At 45.0% G+C, this 16,631-nt stretch overlaps 1 long non-coding RNA gene across 2 annotated transcripts in view; it reads right to left on the bottom strand.

Moving 5' to 3' along the window:
• Window positions 1–16,631, bottom strand: part of LOC143441459 (uncharacterized) — a 56,132-nt gene that overhangs the window by 12,128 nt on the left and 27,373 nt on the right. For both annotated transcript variants that reach the window (XR_013108869.1, XR_013108868.1), the window contains exon 3: window positions 126–199. This is a non-coding gene — a long non-coding RNA (uncharacterized LOC143441459). The remainder of the gene's footprint in view (window positions 1–125; window positions 200–16,631) is intronic.

Raw genomic sequence — 16,631 nt, 5'->3', positions numbered from 1 at the left:
CCTGACTGTCACAGGTGGTGAGGTGCAAGAGGGCAGGGAAACATCATTTCCACACCCACACCATCTCACTGGAGACAAGTGGCGGGGCCAACTCTCCCAAGCTGCCACCCTCAGGGTTTGCTCACCTGCATCCTCAGACAGCTCCAGCCGGCTGTGCTGTCCAGGCAAGGCACAGGGTCTGCTCTCCTGAGTGCTGTAGCTGGTGAGGGACAAGGATAGCTCTCCTGAGATCATGACCTGTGGGCAGCTTTCCAATTGCCAGAGATGGTGAGGGGCAGTGGGAGCAAGCACATCACCTCTGTGGCAGGGTCGGCTCTCTCATGCTCACACCCTTAGGGCTAGCTCACCTACACTGCTGCTGCCAGGACTAGCTTCACTAGGCTGCCTGGGTGAAGTGCAAGGCCCGCTCTTCCAAGTGCTGCCCCTGGTGAGAGGTGGGGCCGATTCTCCAGAGCACCGTATCCAGTGAGGAGCAGAGCCAATTACACATAATCCCTAGATATCCATGTGGTCCTCAGTGGCTGCCCTGACCAGGGACATTCCAAGTTCTCTACTGGTAATATGAGCCATGGACATTGACACCAGCCCTGCCACTGCATAGCCACTGACTCAGACATGGCCGTCAGTTGCAGCTCAGGTTGGGACCTCACCAGGACCTCAGGTGGCAGGGCAGGCCACTTACACGAGGCTAGTCCTCTCCACACTCAGGTCCCCAGTTCCATCTCTCTTCACAATGCTCAAGCTACTCCACTTCTCTCTCTCCCATCTGGCCACCACATTCTCACACATTATGGTGTGAGTGGTTCCTGCTGCAGGCCGGCCACGTGGCTGGCAGGCCTTTGTGGCATCTTCCATCCATGCCAAGTGGTGTGATAGCAAGCAGGTGTCTATGGCTCATGGGTGTCATACACACTGGAGGGCAGGTCTGTGGGTTGCATTGCAGTTCCCAGGTCTCTGTCTGTCTTCCTCCTCCTGTGCTGCACTACCTGGATTTTATTTTTTATTTTATTTATTTTTATGAGTCTTAGGCATAAGGCAGCTTTGGCCACTAATCCAGGCAACAAGCAAGGATGTAAAAAGGCCTGTATCTGTTCTGCCCCTGACTGGTGTAAAACCAACATCACCAACATTACTAAGGGGGTTCTTTTTGTTTTTTTAAAACATTGTTTCACTCTATAGTCCAGACTGGCCTAGAACTTACTCTAAAGCCTTGAGGTGCTTCTCTTGATTCCACCTACCAAGTGCTAGGATTACAAGCATGAGATCTCATACTTGCCTTTATAGTTTGGAATGGCCGCCCCTGTGTCTTTTGCTTCTCCTCCGTGGCTATCTGTGCCATCACCTCTGTCTGAGGCTTAAAAACGCTAAGTCTTTACACATGTGGTGGTTCGTTCCTTTAATCCCAGACCTTGGGAGGCAGAGACAGGTAGATCTCTATGAATTCAAGGCCAGCCTGGTCCACATACAGAGTTCTAGGCCAACCAAAGCTACATAGTGAGCCTGTCTCAGACAGACAGACAGACAGACAGACAGACAGACAAGGAAATAAGTCTGAGAGTGTTTCCATCTTGCAGATAAGAAAACTAGAAGTTAGATGCCATGGTTTCAGGTATCAGATATGAAGTTCAGTCACAAAGTCTGTGGCATCTGAGCCCAGGGTTCTAGGATACTCAGCACACACAAGAACATTTTAGCTGCTGCCTAAAGTACCTCTGTAGGCTCACATTTTTTTAAACCTATTTTTAATATGGGTTCTTAAATGTTTTAACCTCCCTTTATCCCACCACCATGGAAAGGAAAGATTAATAGGGCAAAGAAGGATGTGGGCCTGTTTAGAAATAGTTTTTTGGAGCAAACCCAATTTGCGTTGTCAGGACAACAGCAGTTTACTTCACATAAACCAGCAGCAGCAGCTCAATACACTCATAAACACCGCTCATGAATCAGCAATGGCAGATTGATCCAGAGGAAACCACAAGGCTCTGACGATCGGCCTGAGTCCACTGAAGCATCAGGATGCCACTGGAACACCACCAGAAGTTTTCTGGTGTGTTTCTCTCTATGAAGTCACAACAAATGATGGCCAGTAAAGAACAGCAAGGTGAACCAATGCCACAGTGTCACCAGCAAAGACCAGCGTCAGCAAAGCCCAAGGATAACAGCAAAGAATGGTAAGGTGAACCAGTTCCACACAGCGTCATCCATTGTCTGTTGGGTTATGCTTATACACTTTTTAAACCTCATGTGTTTTCTAAAGCGTCTACTCTAGCAAAACATCGCATGTCCTTTTTCCAGGCTGCTTCCAGAAAAACACCATGTCAGCAAAACATCCTCCCACGTGTCAGCTTCAGCAAAAAAAAAAAAAAATCCTCTCATAAGACATTTTCCAGAAAAACATCACACGACACAGCTGAGCCTCCAAAAAAACCCAGAAATTTTCATTTCATACCCCTGGCACAGCAACAAAGCCATGGCGTCCTGCCTCAAGTTGCCACCTGCCATGTTCCTTCTTAAATTAAACTACTATTCTCAGCAGAGAGGCCTCACCCTTGGTTATGACAGTTTGTAAGTAGAAGTCTCTGGGAACAAGAGTTTGTTTGAACTCCGTGGCTCTCACGACCTGTCTGCCTCTTGGGGCACTTGGATGACCACTTACAATGATAACACTCCCCCCCCCCCGTTTAATTCTATAACCAGATAAAACTGGATGGAGAGGGGAGGGATTAAGGTGATATAAAAGCTACCCAGGAAATTCTAACTGAGGTCAGGGTTGCAATGCATCAGACTGGCTTGCAAGGGCTGAGCTGTGAACTTCTGATGTTGCTGCTACTGCAGCCCCTGTGGGCCTGAGCTGGCCTCCATGGCCTTCTTTCTTCCTTTCCCTTCGGTAGCAGCCTCTGTGGCCTTTAGAAGACTCTCATCCTCAACAATTGGGCTGTTAGGTCTAAGCAGCTGTTAGCCTGGTACCATGCCTCAAGACAAGAACAAGAGGCAAATCTACCTGTCAGTGGGGTCTGTTCTCCGTCTGGTAGAGCACAGCAGGGGTTAGCCAAAGAGCTAATCCTAGGACAAGAGCTAGTGTGAGCTAGCATCTTAAACACGGGGCCCTAACGACTACCTTGCCTCTGCCCAGCATGAACCTGAAAAAAGATGAAGCTGCACTCCAAAACGGAAGAGACTAGAGTCCAAGTCCAACGCTACCCTCTTATTCCTGGATCCACAAACACAAGAATCTAGGCCCACAGTTTTTAATTACATGAGTCTGTAAGTTCCTTTCTCATATTAAGTCTGTCTAGTCACATGTAGCCCAGACTGCTGCCAGGAAGTACACAAAAGTCCTCGAGAAGAGTATGACCCAACTTCTCTCCAAGCTGTGGTTTCAACAGACTCCAAATTCAAAAAGACCACAAGTCTCAGATCATAGTCATAGCCCTCCTGGTTTATATGGGACAGTAGGGACCAAGGTGGAGTGAGGACTTGCCATCAGCATCCTGCATAGCTGAGTCATTTGGGATCACATTGTACCACCAAGTAAACATAGCAACACCAGAGGATGATGGGTCCCAGGAGACAGGACCATTTCTGAATATGTCTGCTTCTCAAGAACATGAAAGGGTACCAGTGACATTTTCTAGTTGCTATTCAGACACATACATTTAAAAAAAAAAAAGTCTTATCGAGTTCATGATTGCTGGGATACACTGTTTGGAACAGTCTTCGAAAAGAGCAGCCTTGGCATGGCAGAGACACCACACTACTCCTCCACCACGCCCCCAGCCTTCCATCCTCCAGAATGTGGCCCATACATCTATCTTAAGATCAGTCAGTCCAATAGTTACTTGAATTAGATAGACACAGCCCACAGCCAAGAAAAGTTTTTATCTGGATTTAAATGAAATGTTCAAGGTAACTATCTGGTTGAACTTGAGAAAGTACCTTCCTGTACACCTGAAGTTTCAGGAAACTCAAAGGCAGGAAGATCCAGCCCACTGCACAATTAATCCCCAAACCTTGGACTGTCACATAAAGGGATAGGACAGTCACACACAGGCGACTGCCTTGTTTGGAAACAAGAGGTTTAGGGTTGACTATCTAGAAAGCTGTTAAGTTTGAAGGATTGTCTTTGTTAGGATGATTCACCCAGGGAACTCCAGGAATTTCCCCTTAAGACAGACAAGCAGCTTTGTCTCTGATGATCTGAGCATTTCCCAGTGAAGAGCAGTCACTGTCATTATACAAACCCAGCTCACCCTGAACAGGGAGGCCTGGCTGTCACATGACAAGGTTGGGCCTGAAAGGGCCTTTACAATCTCAGAGCATCCACAACGACCTTGAACAACAATTGTTAAGGACAGGGACACACATTGCTTCCTGGATAATGAGAGAGGATTGCAGACAGAGACCTTAGATACTTCATCCAAGCCCCGCCCTGGGTCATGGTCCCTGGTGAATCCAACCTGCCTCTTTCACAGTAGCCTTGGCCTGCATCCCTGACAGTCACTGTTGCCACCACTGAAGCCACCTTTCCACTGAATGGGTGAATGGAGCACTTTGCTTCCCAAACCAGAATGTTTTATGCTTGTAAAAGCTGTAAAGCAACTTTAGCCACTGGCAGGAAGGTGCAGAATTCAAAGGTGCGGCCTCCAGATGGCCTGCTTGCCCGGCACACAACAAAGGCACAGCAGCATCACACCAGAGGATAATTTCTGTGCTGCAGAATTGCTGTAAAAACAGTAAAGTGGGAATCTATTATTTTTACTTGGATGATTTATTATTATTATTATTATTATTATTATTATTATTATTATTATTATTATTATTATTCAAGTTATAAGAGGCCATTTTCATGCACAGGTATGAGGTACCTGAGGCTATCCCCTCCACAGCTCACTACTCTCCCAATTCTTACCTATCCTACCTTTCCGTTAGTCCCCTTTGTTTTACTGGATGGCTCTGTTTCTACTTTCATATCATTTGTTCCTAAGTGATTTGTGTATTTATAAAGCCTAGGACCCACAAGTGAGAAAAAGCATGTAATATTTGCTTTTCTGAGACTGATTTAATTTTCTTAACATGATTCTCTCTGGTTGTACCTATTTTCTTGCAAATGAGATAGTTTCATCCTTCTTTATGGCTAAAATATTTCTCTAGAACCGCATTTTCTTCCTCCAGTCCCCTCTTGGAATTCTAGAATGACTGCAAAGCAGAATGCATGAGACCAGGCTGAGCTGGGCATTGCTGTCACAGGGAGCTCTGTGATTCCTTGAGTTACTGACAGACGCACTGGATTTGACTGAGAAGACTTGAGATAGAAAATCTAGCAATATACAAGCCTACAAAAGCCACACATACTGTCTCTAAACTTAGTTTCTATTAAAAATTGGGAAATTCCATGTAAAATTTTAAATTTCTCTTTGAAAATTTAAAGTTAGAAACAAAACGTCAAGTTTTTAAATTTGGGGAACAATTTATATTTTTTTTAATCTTTTTATTTACTTATTTTATGTATACGAGTACATCGTTGCTCTCTTCAGACACACCAGAAGAGGGCACCAGACCCCATTACAGATGGTTGTGAGCCATCATGTGGTTGTTGGGAGTTGAACTCATGACCTCTGGAAGAGCAGTCGTTGCTCTTAACCACTGAACCATCTCTCCAGCCTTTGGGGAACAATTTAAAGGTCACTATTTGGATAAGTGTCCCGCAAAGAGCCAAGCATCAAAGTGTGTCTCCTGGATATAAACAGCATTGTGCTACAGGGAGATAGTGGGGACTCTGGAGAAGAGGAAAACAGTCAAAGTAGTTAGCTATTGTGGATGTGTCCTTGTGGGATGTGTCTGGACCCTCATTCCTTCTCTCTTCTGTACTTCTCAGCCACATGAGGTGAGCAGCTAGCCACTATACGAGGTACTCCACCATGATTTCCTGTTTGGTTCTTCCTGGATCTGCACTCACACGCCACTTCACAGATATATCCAAAATAATGGCTTTTTCCTGGAATATCAATAAGTCTTACCATTTCTGTGAGCAAAAATATCAGAGACAGCAACAGAAAAATAGAAAAGATTTGTGATAGTTCAGAGTTTTAAGGCTCTCTGCCATGAGGGGCAGAGAGGGTGTGGTACAGCATGGTGGACAGGAAGTAGAGACAGAGTTATAAGAGACCTAAGCAAGATCTCCCAGGATGACCCCCACACACCTACTTCCATTAACTAGCGCCTCCCCTGACTTTCATCTCTCTCATTAATACCATCATATTACACACCATCAAAGAAAGAATTCATGCATGAGGTCAGAGCTCTTGGAATCCAGTCACTTTCCAAAATCTGATCATCTGGGTACCAAGCCTCTGCTTCATATGTAAACTATAGCATCTGCTTTCTAGGTATTCCTTAATCCAGTCAACCCTAAAATAAAGCATCATAGTTGTCCCCAACAAGAACTGCCAACAGGTGCTAAGATGAAGCCAAACAGAAGCCAGTGCCGCAGGACTGCATCCTACCTCCTTCCATGTCCTTGACAAAGACCAAAGTGCAGGTGAAGGATCACCAGGAATTAAAGTGAGAAGCTGACTTGGTGTGAGCATTGGGGGAGGGGGGGAGGCGCAGAGCTAATCCGTGTCCTGATATTTGCAGTGATCACACGACTACTATATGCATTTGTCAAATACATACAAAAATGCACACCAAAATATGAATTATGCTCTAAGTAAATTACATGTCAGTAAACTTGATCTTGTTTACCCAACACATGTACCCACACACACACACCCAAACAAAAGCCCTGGAACTGCCTTCTTACAGAACCTGGATGGCTGATAAGGATCATCCTTGGGCCCTCAAACAAAGAAGTTTGCACTAATATCTTGGGATCCCCTAAACAAAGCTCCTGAGACAAGGTCTTCTGGTTGTACATTTTTCCTGGGAGATCCCCAGAGACAGAAGTGAGGGAAGGAAGTTGACCCATGGAGACCCTTGAGAAACATTCTAGAACCAGCCTTCATTCCCATAGACCCAAGACTCTGACCCATGGAGACCCTTGAGAAACATTCTAGAACCAGCCTTCATGTTGTTCACTTGCAGAACTGGAGGACACTACCTCTGCCAAACCAATGCAGGCTTTCTTCTTACAATGTTTCTTTGTCTGGCAGTTATCCTCCATGCCCAGAGCAGCCCCACAGCTGTGCTAGGGTAAGGAAAATTTCTACAACCTGGGAGAAATCTCTGCTTTTGGGAAAGGGTGCACTGCCACAGGGCCAGCAAGACCAAACTGAGGAGTACAGGGATGGTGGGAATCGGAGGACCACACAGCCCAATGCAAGGCAGCTGCTCTGCTGTCTCTCCCATGAAAAGCCCTCAGCCCAAACCCTAGCATCTGCTTTTATCCTGGGCTGTGTCCAGCAGAAATGTCAGCATGCCATTGTGGCTAGACATGAGCCTACCATTCATAAGATCAATTATAAACTGACGCCAGCACTCTGGAGACTAGGGAAGGGAATCACAAATTCAAAGCCAGCCTGGGTCACATGACAACACTCTGTCTCAAACAACCGAAAAAAAAAGAAAGAAAAAAAAGATTACTTATGAACAATAGTCAGAAACCATGAGGAAAACATGAGAATAAAAATTAGTAATATTGGTTTTACATTTAAAAAAAAAATTAAGGTCAGCCAGTTGAGTCAAATTGGCTAGCTCTAGGTTCAGTGAGGGATTTTGTCTCAAAAAGGTGGTGAGGGTGTCAAAGAAGAAACCTGGGAGTAACCTTTGGTTTCTACACATACATACACATACAAACACACCTACATGTACACATGAACATGCATTTATACATAAAGTTACAGTCACATATACCTGTAACTTTATCTCTAGGGATCCGACCCTTCTGACCTCTGTGTGCACCAACACACGTGTGGTATGTACTCGCAGACACACAAATATACACATGATTTAAAAAAAAAAAAAACTATAAAAGTTTGACTGATATGCTGACTGTTCTGACTTAATCATCTAACATTGTATGTGTCCTATTAATTAAAACACTGCTCCCCATAAATGTGAGCAGCTGTTTTGTCAACATGAAATGTGTTTAATGATGATGGCTTTAGTAAATGTTTGGACCACCCCAGAGAGAGCATCCCAGCCTCTGACTAGGAGAAAAGAAAGACGTAACCCTAGGTCGGAGGATACAGAGATGTGTCAGAAACGAGGTGGCTAAAGAGAGGAACTGGGAGAGGGTACCGATTATGCCCCAGGATAAGGCAGTAGTAACCATGATCTGGGAGAAGGAGAAAGCCAGGAGGGGCTCAAGAGAACACAGGACAGGGGAGAGAAGCCTTAGGGGTATTACCGTGCCCAGTTCTCACAAAGAGAAAAGGGTTATCTAGGTGTCAGTTTTAGAAGCACAGAGCCCAGGACTGTCCTGCGAGCACATAATGATAGCAGGGCATGTGTGTCATAGCCAGCAATCACATACTGAGCCGCAAAGTAGAAAGAAGAGGACAGATCTAAGTGAGAATACACCCTAGTAACCTAAAGGCACCCCCCCCCTAAATCTACCTCTCAGTATTCCACTGCCTCCATGGTGCTACGTTGGGGAACAAGTCTTTAACACAAGCACTCTTTGGGGACACTATTCATATTCAGACCACAGTGCTTTCCACATCTTCATGCCCCTTTCTGTGCTCACAGGCAGCAGGGATAGTTTCTAAGGCTGTCTCACCCTCTGGATACTTGCAGCCTTCAACTTGTCTTGCACACTGAAGCTCCAGAACCCAGGAAAAATTCAGCAGCCTGTCATTGTCATGGGAGAAAGGAAAGTAAGAAGCAACCTTGGCTATTGCCACATTTCCTGAGTCAAAAGCCAGGAAAGCTGGTAAAGTAAACAGAGAAGGAAGGCTAAACCATGTGTAGCAGTGCACCTGGTAATCTCTGCACTCAAGAGGTACAGGCAGCAGGATCGGGGGTTTGAGGCCAGCCTCTGCTATGGAGAGAGTTCAAGACCAGCCTACAGAGAGACTACATGAGAACTGATGTGAGGTTGGGAGATGGAGGAGAAGGTGATGGGGCTGGCGACAGGAACGGGGTGGCTGAATCAGTAACGTGCCTGCAGCCCAAGCATGGGGACCTGAGTTTAAATAGCATCCACATAAAAGTTGCATATAGTGGTATATATCTGGACCCCTAGCGCTGAGGGAATGGAGACAGGGAGTCCCTAGAGCTTGCTGGCTAGCTAACTAACATAGCCCTAATCAGTAAGTAAACTCCGAGACCCTGAACACAAAAATCAAAATGGAGAGTGATAGAGGAAGATACTACACATTGACCTCTGACCTCTGCCCACCCACATGCTCACATGAACACACACCTGAGGAGGAGTGACAATAAATAATAAGGAAGTCTAACAGAATGTTGTTAAATACATGGAGTCTTTCAGAAAGCTCCATTCATTCTCAGAAGTAGATACACTCTCTTCTGTGTCTTTCTGTATGGTGTCTAATGTTAAAAGTCATCTTAATACGTGGCTTCAGGCTGGCATGCTAAAGTGGGCTATCTACAGTGGTGGTCATGGAGTGTCTGTAACCTAATTTATTCTCAACCAGCTGTCATTGCCAAACACACCAAGAAATAGACATGTCCTGGTCTCACCAAAAACTCAAGTGGTATCTTCTTTATTCTCTGTCTACTAGACTCAACTTCTGTCACCACAGGGAGAGCCAGCCATTGCACATGCCCTTCCAACAAGCTCTCATCCGAAAATGGCAGCTTCAGACCAAGAGCCTTTATGAGTCCCATTAGCTCCTCCTTTAAGAACAAGAGACCCGCCGGGCAGTGGTGGCGCACGCCTTTAATCCCAGCACTTGGGAGGCAGAGACAGGCGAATTTCTGAGTTCGAGGCCAGCCTGGTCTACAGAGTGAGTTCCAGGACAGCTAGGGCTACACAGAGAAACCCTGTCTCAAAAAAAAAAAAAAAAAAAAAAAAAAAAGAGACCCAGAGGAAACAGAAAAGACCACGAGCCTACCCTCAAAGTACAGGTAGGCTACAGGGTGACCAATCTTGGCTCTGCCAAGACGTAAGCATAAATGTGCACCTGCCTGGGCTGGACCAACACCAGAGTGACACATGTCCTACCCTGAAGTCAGCTGCCTCACAGAGATACCAACACACACAAGCCCTGTGGACCCAACATCCTCTTTTTTGGGAAAATGCCAGGCCTTTCTGTAGGAGTCACTAAACGTATGGATCTGAGAGGCTAGGCAGGAACACCGACTTCATTTCATTCTGCATTTCATTCTAGGAAAAGAAGAAACTCCATTGGAGCAGCTTAAACTTTAAAGGCCATATTATCCAAGAAGCAGCCTTCGTGGGGAAGAAAATAGGGGCAAAACCACAGCAGAGGAAACTCACGCGGATGAGATGCTTTCATAGACTCGCAGTCTCTGGCATTGTTCGGTCTGAATTGCCGGTGTTTTCACATTCACCGCAGACAATGAGTTCCGGTGACATTCTGGCATACATTATAGTGGGGGAAAAATTCAACTGGCTCTGTTTGTTCCATTTTCTGCTTTTAGACGTAATGGAAACGTTAACGTGCTTAACACCCGTGGCCTCTCCTAGAGCCTCATTTCACTTTTCATAGTTATCCTGAGTCCTGGGGAGGGGAGACTGTGCTTCCAGACAAGAGGCGGTGCACGTTAAGGCGTCAGCAAAGCTGGCCTGTGGCAGGTCCTCTGCGGGCTCACTCCTCCTCTGTGCTTTTCAAGACTTCCACAGCATATAGCCTCATTATGGTTACAATGATCTCAACTGTCCTTCAGAAAAGAATGCAAGGCTGTTGATGACGGGAACCAGTTCAAGGAAAGCCTCCCAGGAGACCAGGACATAAAGATCACCTTGTTGAACCCCTTTTATATGCATTCAGTTACACCTGGTTTTAGAGCCCACTCACTCAGCTCCCTGGATGGGTTTCTCATGCATTAACTGATAACACGGTAAGTGTTTAATTTAGAGTTCATACCTTAGGTGAGCACCACATAAATAAACTATTTCAACCTCATAGAAAAAAAAAGAAGAAGAAGAAAGAGGAAGTGAAAGCACGGCTGCTTTTGAAAGCCCAGTGTGCAGGTCTAGACCGTACAACTTGATGACGTTTCATTCTGCCTGTGTTGCCTGCTTCTCCCAAGAGAGAGATGGGATTTTAAGTCCTAAAACTGCATTTTTTTCCACTACGGAAATTTTCCATTGTTTGTGTTGGTTAGCTCCGTCTCACTGTGACCACAGTGCTGAGCAGATTAACAGTTTAAAAGGATTAGAGGTATATTTGGCTCACAGTTTCGGAGAGTTTCATCCATGATTGGCTGGTTACTTTACTTTGAAAACCGTGATGAGATGGGGTATCAAGGCCCAGAGTAAGTGACGAAGCAAAGCTGTGTACCCTGTGGTAGCTGGTAGCCAGGAGAGAGGGAAAGAGGGGGAGGGAGGGAGGGAGGGAGCAAGAGAGGGAAGGAAAAAGTTATCAGGCTTCAGCACCAATAACTTCTCTTTGAGAAGGCCTTTCTTCTAAAAGTTCCACCAGCTCCCAACAGCACCATTGTCTGGGAATCAAACTTCACTACATAAGCTGTTGAGGGACACAAAATCCAAGCCACAACACCTGTTAACAGAACCAAGCCTGTTCGGGTACCCTTCTGTTAATGTTGGCCATTCTTATATCCTAACAAATCCAACAATCACAAGGGAGGAGAACCTTGGGAACCTTGAGACATTGATGTGTCTTCTGCTAAACCTTAGAGGAGAGAGAGAGAGGAATGCCTCTCATCCACCACGACTTAGCGGCCCTCCTCTTCTCCTGTGGGGACCTCAGATGCATGGGTATAGACATGACTGGGGGCCACAGAAACGCAGGCTTCCATGTGCAAGGCCATGTAGCTACATTCCTGAGATCCTAGAGTGGGTTCAAGGAATAATACAGGTACTTTTATAGACTCAGAAGCCTCACACCACCCACAAAGGTATATGAAGAGAGAACAGGACCATGGTTCCACATGACAAGGAAAAGGCATCCTGACAAGTTACAGCTTGAATGAAGTTGACCACCCAGCTAAAGGAAACAAGTCAGTCCCAGAGGATGGACACTGCCTGATCCCACTAACATGTGATGTCTGGAGGCATCAAACCCACAGGACAAGAAGCAGAGTAGAGAGTGCCAGGGGTTAGTGGGCTGGGGAATAGGAATGTGGTATTCCATGGGTACAAGTTGTTGGTTTTAGAGAACAAAACTTCAGAGATGGATGGGGGTAGATGTACAATGTTAATTCTCTTCATGTGCACACTCGGTAAAGTCAGGACATCAAATTTCTTACTATGTATATTCTGCCATGTTCACACATGGGCATGGGGTGAGGGGCACTGAGGACAGAGTGCTGCTCTGAGTGGAGGGCAGAGGCACAAAGTACACACACACACAAACATATCACATACATATGTAGTTTTGGACATAAGATAGCATGTGAAATTCAGGTATAGCCCCTTGTTTCCTTTGGGGTACCCCACAGTTCCAGCCTCAGTGATCAGCCCAGACCTTCAGAAGCCCTGACAGACAGCAGCAGCTCTAGGAGTGTGGCTGGACAACAATGCCCACGGTCTCTCCCAGAAGCTATTTGCCCTTGAGTTCCCCTCAGGTGACATGGACCTGTGAAATCCCAGAACTCATTTCCCTTGGCACATGAGACACATTGCCCATCAAGTAGACACAAGAGATGGGACCTTTACACAAAGCACTAACACTATGTCGATGCTAAAACACATTGAACACAGCTCATAAAATCTACTCACACAGAATAAAATTAGTGGGCTGAAGACATGGATCAGGAGTTAAAAAAGCTTGCTGCTCAATCGTTAGGAACTGGAGTTTGAATCCCATATTGAACGGCTCACAAACACCTGCTTTGCCAACTCCAAGGGACTCTTTACTGGCCTTCACAGGCAGCCGCACACATGTATGGATATGCTTACACAAACCTATGTGTACACACACACACACAAACTTCTATATGAAAAATGAACAAATAAATAAAATTGCTATAACTTGGATGACAAAAGTTTTGAGTGGCTCTCTGGCTTCTGAAAAGGACTGGATACACAATTCTCCCTTCAAACAGTGGTGAGGTAATGCTTCCTGGGGTCAGTAATGTGTCTGTAAACGCCTTGGAAATGTACAGAGACGAACTTAAACCTTCTAGCCTTCTTGGAATCACTTGTAGGATTTTTATAATAACAAAATTATCATTTGTTTTGTATCTCTACCACCAAGCACAGCACCTGACACAAAGTAAGTGCTCAATAATACTTATAATTAAAATGCTTATTGTTTATAATTATTATATTGTATAAATTTTGTATATAAAATTATAATTATTATATAATTATATACCATTATGTAATTAATATAATTATAAAATTATAATTATATTATATTGTTTAAAGTGTTTAATGTTTATAATTAAAATGTTACTTACACATTACATATTTATGTGCATATATATATAATTACATGTGTGTGTGCCTGTGTGTGCATGCGTGTGTGTGCAGAGACTTGTGACAGAAGTTAAAAATAGCTTGCCATGGACCTAGTTTATTGTCTTTACTGTTGTAAACAATTATTTTTCAGACTTGAGTCTCACTCTATAGCCCCAGACTGGCCTCAAATTCACAATCCTCCTGCCTCAGCTCCTGAGTCTGGGCTTACAGGCATGCATCACAACACCAATAGCTGTATTGACTATTCTAATGCTTCAAAGAAAAACAGGTGCACAATACTCATGATTTCCAGGCAGTTTCCTGAACACACTGTCCTGTGCCTCTCACTAGGAGGATCTTACCAGCTCAGTTTTTAGATCAGTAAACCAGAGAAGTTTACGTGCCCTGTGAAGGGCAATTAAACTTGAAGAATACTCTTTTTTTTTTTTTTTTTTTTAAGGGTTTTAAAAGAGTCTTAAGTAGCCCAGGCTAGCATCAAACTCCCTATGCAGCTGAGAATGGCTTTGAGTTCCTGATCCTCCTGCCTCGGGTACCACACCCAACTTTTTTCAGATGTAAGAAAATCAGATGTTGCTTTCAGATAACATCCCAAGTATGGTATTCGCTTTATTGTTATTATAACAAAATACCTGAGATAACCAAGAGAGGAAGCGTGTTTGGGCTCCTGATTGCCAGGGTTTCAGGCCATGGTTGTTTACCCGACTGCCATGGAAAGAAAGCACATTGCTGTGGAGGCTCATGGTTCAGAAAGGTTAATCGTCTACTTCACCACAAGGTGCAAAAAAAAAAAAAAAAAAAAAAAAAAAAAAAAAAAAAAGACAAGGGAAAAGGCCAACCTCCCACAGTCCCCTTAGAGGCACACTTGCAAAGACCTAAGGTCTCCTGTTTATCCTCACCTCTAGCTCCACCACCTCCTGTAGTACTGTGCTGAGAACCAGGCCTTTCCCACACAGACAGTGGGCATTGACTATAGGAAGTGCAGCTCCAGCCTCCCCTAGCCCGGGAGCAGGCTTCCACCACTTCTCCCTCAATCAGCTGCAATCCTCAAGATGTAAATAGTGAATGCAAGGGCCCTCAGGAGTTTCTTCTGGTACACATTGCTTCCTGGAGACGTGGTGGGAGCAGGCCTACCCCACCCCACCCTCCGTGTGCTGCCGCAGATGTGTGTCCATGCCTCCTGATTCCAGTCCTCTTTCTGCAGCGTGAGCTACTTGGCCTTGCCATCCTCTGCACTTAATTTGAGAATATTTGTTCAATTTGAGTGTGTTTTTGACCTGCCAGGTATCTGTGAAACAAAATAACTCCTACTGATAGCTTCTTATCAAGAGTAATTTAAAAACATCCATCATCGACTGCTGAATGTCAGAAGAAAGGTTGAGAGAAATTCCTCTTTCCCTAAATATGTTTTCTTTCTGACTCCTGTCAGCATCGTCGTCAATCCTGAAATTATAGTGTGCTATGGGAGACCTCAGAAATTGAGGCTTTGGAAATTGTTACAATGAGAACATACAAATCAGCCTCTGGCTCCCAGAAGTCCAGGACAAAATCAGCCTGGTAGATAGATGGAAGTCCCACCTTGTGTGGGTAGCACTGCAGGCTTTGAGGGGTTCATTAGCATTGGAGCACAAAATGAGCACCCTGGGGAGGCAGTGCCCCTCCCTACCATCCTGGCTTGAAGTTTAGCTGTAAATTAGTGACTCAGGGGCTCTGTTGACATGCGGGCTGTTCTACCTGGCTCCTGACAGTGATTAAGCAGGATGAGGGAGAAAGGGACAAATGGGCATTAATAACACCTGCTATTTAAACAACCCTGTGATTTTCATTAAGGGGAAGTTGAAGGTTGTGTATTTTTAGTCCTTTCTGTCACCAAGCTAACAACTGGAGTCGCTAGTACACCTGTCAACAGAGAGCCAAGAGACAAAGATGGAAGTGGTGCGAGCTTAAAGCAGCAAAGGGAGACTTGCGAGACACTGGTGGCCACTCTGCAGTGCGGAAAAGAAGAGGGGATCATTTCTCTCTTGCACAAAAAACTCTCCTGCTCTTCATCCCTCATTCTCCTCTTTGATGTCCTAGTCTAAGAAGAAAAGGGTCATAAATTAGTCTACCTGCTGCTGCTATAACACAGTGTCTGAGGCAGGATAATGCATAAGAAAAAGAGGTTTGTTTAGCTGACAATTTTGGGAGCAGAAAGTCCAAAAGGCATTGCATCAGTTCTGATGCCATGGCATGGCATGTCAAGGAAAATGGCATCAGAATTGTGGGAGCACCTGCTGAGGGAGCACCTCCTGAGGGAGCATCTCCTGAGGAAGCACCTCTTGAGGGAGAGATCACATGGAAGACAAGATTCAGGAGGACATAGAGGGGTTGATGTTCCTCTGTCATAGCAACCATCCCTTGAGAACCAATCAGGGTTGCAAAAGAGCCACATTAATCCCCCAATCACCTAATCACTGTATACTTGACATTCCACCAACTCAACATGGCCGATCTGGGAGCAAGCTGCCATGTGAGCCTTTTGGATCCCACTTAAACCATCTCTAAACAATAGCAGAACCCAACTTATTCTGAAAGACTTGGAAGTGTATGGCAGGCATGGGCTAGTAACTCTGATAAGTGACCATGAGCTCTCGCCTGCCATGAGGTGACACTACATGTCCAACTTCTCCAGAGAGAAGACACCATGTGATTGTTCACCCAAGCAAGAAGGTTCTGAGACAAAGTTCGATCAAAGAGGTTCACTTCTCCTGAGAACATCCTTCAAAGCTCCCTTACTTAATAAAAACAAACATAAAAACAAGAAAAACTGTGTATTGTCCTTTGCTGAGAGCCAAACCCAGGAAATTACTTGCAGTTCTAAGGGAACCTCAGGAAATTACCTGCTCTTCTGGAAAGCCTAGTCAGTACAAGGTTAAGAAAGGACTTTCAAGGATCTCAGGTCTCAGGAACTTAAAGAATGTCTGGTATTTCCTGGGAGCCAGTTAAGACAGTGGGATGGTCTTGGGCAATAAGGATATGACAGTAGGATGGGCTTAGACAATGAGGATTCAATAGTAGGATAGCCCTAAGCAATGACCCTCCCCTAAACTTCCCATTT

Source organism: Arvicanthis niloticus, chromosome 2 (assembly GCF_011762505.2).
Source record: "Arvicanthis niloticus isolate mArvNil1 chromosome 2, mArvNil1.pat.X, whole genome shotgun sequence".
Taxonomy (NCBI): Eukaryota; Metazoa; Chordata; class Mammalia; order Rodentia; family Muridae; genus Arvicanthis; species Arvicanthis niloticus.
Note: the sequence above shows the minus strand (reverse complement) of the source record. Positions and strands in the feature narration are given on the sequence as shown.